The sequence below is a fragment of the Argopecten irradians genome, chromosome 15 (genome assembly GCF_041381155.1).
Source record: "Argopecten irradians isolate NY chromosome 15, Ai_NY, whole genome shotgun sequence".
Taxonomy (NCBI): domain Eukaryota; kingdom Metazoa; phylum Mollusca; class Bivalvia; order Pectinida; family Pectinidae; genus Argopecten; species Argopecten irradians.
The window spans coordinates 33,171,326-33,179,757 of record NC_091148.1 but is presented as its reverse complement, the minus strand read 5'-3'; the positions used below and the strand labels follow the sequence as shown (position 1 = coordinate 33,179,757).

The window sequence follows — 8,432 nt, the reverse complement described above, 5'->3', positions numbered from 1 at the left end:
TTTTGGAAAAACGTGGTATGTCAAAAGAAGGCACAAAGTCGGAACTGGCAGCTCTATGCTTTGCTGTGAATAAACTAAACATACAGCCAAAGCCCACATCCCAACAGATTTTAACAGCCAACAAAAAAGCGTATACAGACTTGTTGTCAGTGAAAAGTGACATTATACCTGACTCATTTAAAATTTCATAAGGATGGTTTGGCGAGCATGATGGCATGCGCTACTGGCCCCCAGTGTACCAAGTGACATTACTAGATTTTTCATTCAGACTACCGATGATCCCAAAGCTGAAACATTTTTGGGTTCCTACAAAACCGGGAGGGCATACGAGTACTTCACAAGCAGCTGGATGAAAGAAGTTCATTATCATCCACTGTCAAATAAATCGAAATTCTGTCTGCTAAGATCTCAATGTACACCCTCACAACGTGTGTCTGATACTGATCATGGAGTTTGGACGTGCATTGAGAAGACATCCGGTGCTATTATGTGTGCTTACTGCTCCTGTACAGCTGGGTAAGTTATTGATCAAACATATTGTTAATGTTCTAATAATTTTTACATCCATATGACATTATATAACATCATTATAATTGTACAAAATTTTATCTTTTAAATAATTTTCTAAATGCATTTACTGGTAACATTCTGCCATAATAATCAATATTTATCAATTTTAAATATGTAGTTGTACCTGCACCACAGAACATCATATGCTTATTGTTTTTGTAGACCTAAGTCATATATCTCATTTCTTTACAAAATTCAAGGTTGGGGCAAACATGTAACCACATTGCTGGCCTGCTGTACAGGGTAGAACATGCCAATAAGATTGGTTTATGTGATGTGGTTTATGTGATGCAGCATGCACGTCACTGCCATGTACCTGGACTGTCCCTGGTGAGAAAGTGAAATATGGGCCACAACAGATTTGTGACATGGTCCCAAAGAAATCAAAACATGGGAAATCAGAAATCAGGTAATGAATAAAACAGATTTCTTTTATTATTAATTAGATAATATGTCATTGTGTTGGAATGACAATCAGATTACACATTTTTAAACAATTACATTTGGATACCTTTACTACTACACATTAAACACAAAAGTGTCTGTTTGCAAAGATACATAACATACAAAGATGTGTAATACTTCCAAATATTGTAAAATGTGACTCCATCAATAATTAAAACTTGTTAAAAATTCTTTTAAAATTAACTATCTATTATTATTTTGTTCACTTTCAGCTTCCAGCAGACCCCTTGTAAGTGCTAAAAAATCACTCTTCCAGCCTGACCAGCCTAACAAGACTGCAGAAGGGAACATCTTGGAAAGCTTGGGGGAAGCTCTTTATGAAGTGTTACCAAATGCATGTCTTTTTAAAGGTACATAATCATACATTTCATTGTAATAGTGGTACCCTAAAACATTCATTTTATTATTCATTTTTAAACGAGGGCAGCATGAGATAATCTTATTTAGACAAAATTTTCTATAGTTACTTCATGAATTATGACAATTGTTTTGAAGCACATTTCAACTTGTTGCCTTTCATATTTTACATTAAATTCTCCAAAGTGTACATATCTAGGAGCAACACCTTTTCCTCACAAGGTCTGCATAAGCTCTATCTGAGGTATAATATACAGGGAAATTGTTTTTACAGGATATGTTCCAAAAGGAGCTAGATGCAGCACGGTGAATGAGCCTACAGGTCAATCAGAAAAAAAAATCTAGTCGGTACGTACTCATCTGCATGAATAGAAACATATTAAGCATAAATTTTCATGATTTTACTTACTTTTACAATAAAACAAATTGAGTTGTGGCACATTGATATCTTATACGATAATTTAGTTTGGCCAATGACTGTGTCCCTTTTAAAATTCCCTGCAAAAAAATGTGCTGTATTTATGACTGTCATAAAATACGTGACGTACAATTCTTTCTGTTTATGGAAAAATAACCTCAAAGATCTAACCAATAGAAATGAGTGTAACATGTGAAATTAATTGACCAGTATTTATTAATATTGAATTGATGTTACCATACATAATCATGTTTGTTGAGAGAATTTGGTAATTTGCCAGTACCATAAGACTTGGTATTTTGTCATTAATTCTAAACAAGCACATGGAAGTAATATACAAATGTATTCATATGTAAAAAAAAAAGACACATTTTTTGTGCAGATGTGATACTCAAAAAAAAAATCTCCGAGAAACCACATAACCCAAAAAGTACCGAGTAACGCACAGTGAATATACAAGGTATGTACTAAAGAGTTAAGTTTGCTAAGCTTAGGAATATAAAAGTGTTCCTAATAAACAAGAAATATTCCTAAAACAAAACTGCCCTCATATGAAATCTGCTTTGGGGACAGGTAAGGGTTCTGAATTGAATAAGTCCACTCTCTTCTTCAATTCCATGGAGGCATATTTATGATATTATACATAAACATATAAGCCACATGTCTTTAAGCATTAACAACAAGTGTCACTTTCAACGTGTCTTATTAAAACAGATATTTAAGAAAGAAATTAATGTATTGCAGTGTCAGTCCTATTATTTAATTTCCTGGTAGATATGGAGACAAGTAGTACCTGTAGCTTCAGCATACCAGAGGAACGCTTCAGTATCTACAAGCATGCCGAGAAATGTTTAGTGCATGAGGAGGAGGCTTTTATGAAATCACTTCCACACCTTGATCAAACAGAGATTATTGGCTTGGCAGAGGCAACAGAGCTGCAATCAAATTCACCTTTGTGGCATGCAGCTCGTAAAGGACGAATTACAGCTTCAAGGTAAAGTCAATCCTGTCTTAGCGACCACAAGATATACAGATACTCAGCACTTATAAGACCTGTCACTTCAGTGGGGTCCTAAATGGCTAATTTAAACTCAAATTAACCTACCTGGGTATATACAAAGACATCTTGTTGACTTTTAAAGTGTACACGGAACGGAAAATAATATTTAGATATGTTATTCTGTTTGATCTCTTGACAAGAATGTTGAAAACCGCATCAAAATCGGCCGCTTCAGTACCGAGATACAGCCCTCCGAAGTGCTCGATTTTTACCTGTATATCGACTGCTAATCAGGGAATCGGCCGCTCACGCTGATTTGAGGATAACCGGATGTGACATCACGAGGACAACGGCAGTGAGGTGTTTTGGTAGTGGGGTTATAGCAAAAAGGGGGGGACATAAATGTATTCCTGAAATGAGGTTACGAGAATTTTACAAATATATATTACAGTATACAGTTATGTTGACGATTTAATTATATATATAATAGGAAATATTACAACTGAAATCAGGCTAAATTCAAATGTAGATAAGCGGAAACATGTATACGTTATTTATGTTTCTGGTACATTTAACTAGAGAATCTTATCTCTGTTTTAACAACTTTCTAAATTATCAAACCTCGGGAAATATTTCATTTTCATAATGTGATCTTAAAAGAGACGAATTAGGAAAATGATGGTTATATAATTATTCATTTTAATATGTTTCTGTATAAACAAAAATTCTCACTAGGCCTATGGATTTTCAACAGAAATATATATGTATATATGTTTCTGATTTCAAGAACCAACATAACGAAAAGAAAATGTTTTAAATGTATTTCATAGTTCAATACACGTAGATATCATAGACATAAATTAGGAGGGGAGTAAAAAATGGATATCCGAAATCTAGCAACTGTCATAAATATCAAAATTCTGACATTGAGCATTATATTTGCATTGTTCTTTCTCGACATGCCATTTGTAAATAATTTTGTAGTTTTTGTTATAAAAATACATTTAAGTGTAACCAGAACATATAAACAAGACAAATTATAATGAGTCTTCTGAAATAACTGTACATCTAGTAATTGATACACTTGTTATATGTTATGTTAGAACGGTATATTTTACTGTAAACCAGGGATTTTTAAGTGTAAACAAATATTACATTATACAACAATTACATGATGGTCCATCGCTAACTTACCTGTGATCTTACTTTTGACAGCTGACGCGAGCTAATCAACAAAGCGTGACAGGTCACTAAACACCTTTCTTACGTAATCTGGTTAGCCCCCTCTTTAGTCTCGGTTGACCACGCGGTTTAGTTACTGCAGTATACAGGTATAGAGATTAACGCAGCACGACATTGGCTATTCGGAATGACAGTTCTGCATTTGTTCTGTACTTGATATCTGCTACTTGGATTAGACTTGTCACATAGACATCTTCAGTCTCATTGTTTTCGTCTAACCCGTAAATGATTTATTTTTCAATTAAAGACACTAATGAATGAACTTGAGCGAAATATCAACAAGTCGTCGAGTGTACTGTATTATATGTAAGCTGAATATATTTTGTCAAAAAACAAATAGATCGATTTCAGATGTAGATGCATTTACATATATGCTAAAAATTCTGTTTGGAATCATAACTTAATCGTATGGGCAGGTTTTATAAAAAAAAAGTCAGAAATCTGTTAAGCGGGTTTGACCAGTAGACATTCAAAGACCCGAGTCGGGCTTTGGATAACATAATCAAGAATTCTTGATATAATATTCACATATATGTGGTTCCAACCACCGCAGATATACAACGTACGTGGATTATTATGAACATTTTATTGTGTAAAGTTATGCAGTAATTGCGTAGAGATGTTCATTTATCTAAGACATGTACATCAATATACATGTATGCATGGCATAAATCCCTGTTTTCAAGCGTTTTTCAAACTCATATATGTGATCAAGGATAATATTGAATAGGTATCGGACATGAACACAGGTATTTGTGTCTTCAAAATCGATATTTACAAACAGATAGTTTATATTAGATAGCAGACACCAAAAATCGCCTCTCTATCTTATGCGAGTAGAATAGGTCCCGTTGTCCTCGTGACGTCACAGGTCAGGGGTCCCGAATCGGGGTCAATGGCTTGGGGCTTCAGGTGTGTTTTAGAGAAAAGTCGCATTATCTCTAATACCGTAATCGCTATGAAACTCGTACTTTCTCCATTCTAAATTTTATCCAAAGACGCATTTATCAAGCCTTATATACCAAACCATTCCGTGTACACTTTAAGACTTTTTTCTTTGTACCGTATATTGGTTTTTATAGAAAACTTTGACTAAATAATTTACACTTTAACTACAAGAATGAGGTCTTATAAAACTAACATTGTTAGTTGATCAATCATTTTTTTTATGCATTTAGGTTTTATGCAGTTTACACGAAAGTCAACACCATTAACAAGGCATCCGGGGAACCAGACACTAAATCACTTCTTAAAGTGTTGAAGGGGGAATCAGGTCTACAAGGTAATACTGTTGACTAAGAATTTCAAAATCTAATGAGTGAAATTAACTTTCATTGTACTATAGGGAATATTGCATTTGTTTGGTGTTGTAACGTAATCTTAGACCATATATATAGATGATCATTATAATAAAATTATTGATAAACTGGTTAATATGGTTTTTTTTCATACCTTTACTGCATGTATGCTTCCAATCGTGAATAAACTAAAATTTTAATTAATCACATCTTTGTCTACAGGTCATGCTGTAAATCTTCCAAGAGCAATTAAGCATGGACGGGAAATGGAGGCAGTTGCCAAGAAAGAATTTGTCAATGCAAAAGAAGAGCCACCGTGACCTAGTTGTAAAACACTGTGGTTTTTTTGTACACCCTGAAAAACAGTATTTGGGTGCAAGCCCAGATCTGTTAACTTCCTGTTCCTGCTGTGGGAATGGTGTGGTGGAAATAAAATGTCCTATTTCTCCTCCTTGTTCTAAATGTATAACAATATGTTCATGTCCTGGCAAACATTTAAAGTTTTTTGAATGCGTAAATTGGCAACTCTGTTTAAAAGAAACCCGTGCATACTATGCACAGATTCAGGGGCAAATGGCTGTGACAGGAATGCACTTCTGTGACTTCTTTGTCTATACGTCATATGCAACATTTCAGCAAAGAATTAAATTCAATGCTGCATATTGGACAAAGATATCCATTAATTTGGAGATTTTTTTCAAACAGCACATGATTCCTGATATGCTCAAAATCACCACCCCATCCACTGCCATTTCTACAAGTAATGAAGTCATTGAGGATATGGATATTGATGAAGTATTTGGAAATACATATTTCTGTCCACTGTGTTGCCAGAAAATTTTGGAACGTGAAAACATCAATTGTTTTGGGGCAAGAATTGTGTGCTGTGATATGTGTGATAAATGGTACCATTTTAAGTGTGTCAAAATGACCAAGTCTACACTGAAGTCACTAGGAGAATGGTTATGCCCATCATGTTTACTTCTTTAAAGAAAACACTATTCTATTGCATGCCCAATAGGTGTGCTCATCTCAAAGTTGTATATACATTTTTAACTGATTGTACATATATATGTATTTTAATTATGTATTTTATATAATGTTCACAAAATATCCTTAATATGACCAGTTACTTTCATAATGTTCACAAAATATCCTTAATATGACCAGTTGCTTTCATAATGTTCACAAAATATCCTTAATATGACCAGTTTTTTTCATAATGTTCACAAAATATCCGTAATATGACCAGTTGCTTTCATAATGTTCACAAAAACATCCTTAATATGACATAAGAGCTACAGATATATATATAAAAAAGTCCTAAATATGCAAACTGTGTGCTATTATAGATGTTCATTTGTTATACTTTGGTAGAGGTGAATATAGATTGCAGATTCCTGCAACAATCAAAACAATATTGTCCAAGTGATGCAACAGTGTTAGTGGTAGCTCATGTTTCAAGATGCGAAAATATTTCATTCGTCTTATAGCTTGCTCAATGTAAATTCTACGATTGGCAATTTGTTTAGTTTTTTTCACCTCTTCTTTTGTGAACTGTGCAGTACCACGCCTGCCAGGAGGGATAAGCAGTTCTGCTTGCATAAGGGCAAGGTCCTCAGCTATTGTAAAGCCACGATCAGCGAGAACTTTATCATATGGTTCCAAAATGTCTAGAAATCCACAATGATTTGTTTTATGTTTGTCACTTGTGCGCCCTCCCCATCCCTTAGAAACAAAATTAATCATGCCTGCTGGAGTGATACTGATGAAATACTTTGCAGTGTTGTGATGTTTGTAATCACTCCATGTGTTTGTTCGTACTGACAGATTTTGAGGTGTCTCTAAAAATATTTCTGTACAATCTATGATATGTCTTACAGACCTGTAGGTTGGATTTTGAAAAGATGGGGGCAAGTTTTGCCTCACAACATCTTTTGGTGGATTGAATACTAGTGTTTTAAGAAATTTGGCCAAAAGCTTGGTCCATGTTGTAAATATATTTGATACTGTCTGCTTGGAAATGCCAAATTTCATTGCCAGTTCTTGGTTCAATGTTCCTTATCGTATTTTCATGAGCGTCATCAAAAGTTCATCCTTGGATGAAAGACACCGTCTACTTGACTTTGGGATTGTATTTGTACCTTAGAGGATTGCAGACAAATTTGGCATTTGTTGTACCACTGTGCCAATATTTCATATTGGCTATACTAGGCTTCATTACACTGAAGATAGTATCAAAAACCTCAATTGTTGGAATTCCAGTATGGAATTTCATATCAGTGTCTGTGCAGATACTGCTGTATCCAAAAGGCTTCCTAACCTTTTCCTGGTAGATATTTTTCATTGTTGCCAGGTCTCTACTTAGTGTTTGGATTTGTTTTTTCAAATATTGTATCTGAGAATCCTTGTTTACACATTGTAAACATCCTTTGTCAACATCAACATACAAGTGATCATGTTGAATGAAGCAATCCTCTGTAACTCCAATTTCATGGTGGAGTCTAATATTTGAAGAAGTTTCAGTAATACTGTCAGATTTTTGTGTTTTATGTTTGAGGAGAACCTAAATCTGGTGTGCTTATTCTATTTTTTGGTGGTTTACGAGGTGTTGTTTTTTGTGTAACCTTGTAACCTAATAGAAGTGATGGTATGGGATTTTCCTCAGTTGGAAATCCATCCTCAAAGTGAGAGGAACAGATCCTAGAATCTACATTAGGTTCCCATATTTTGGCCGGATTTGGGGAATTTTTTCTATTTACTGTTTTTGTCCACTGCATGCGAAGGGAGGAATCATTTGGGAATGGGAAAAATTGAAATGGAGGCTTGCATGTACATTTTTCTGTACCATAATTACTTTCATGAAGTGTACACAACCTACTTCTCCATATTCTGAGACGGTACCCACCATTGGAACACCCATTAATACAGCACATTCGCTTAGACATATTAATAAATAGACACAAAAATACATTAAAAAATAAAAGAAAAAATGCACCTTTTTGTGATAATTTCATGTACATTGATTAAATATTAATGAAGAACTAGAGTTGTACCATATACGGTCGTGTAACAGTATACA

General features: G+C 34.4%; 2 pseudogenes; one reads left to right on the top strand and one right to left on the bottom strand.

Moving 5' to 3' along the window:
- The first annotated feature begins 446 nt into the window (after nucleotides 1–446).
- On the top strand, nucleotides 447–6,340 carry LOC138308797 (uncharacterized; annotated as a pseudogene).
- A 366-nt stretch (nucleotides 6,341–6,706) lies between these two features.
- LOC138308796 (uncharacterized) lies at nucleotides 6,707–7,697 on the bottom strand (annotated as a pseudogene).
- Nucleotides 7,698–8,432: the final 735 nt, after the last annotated feature.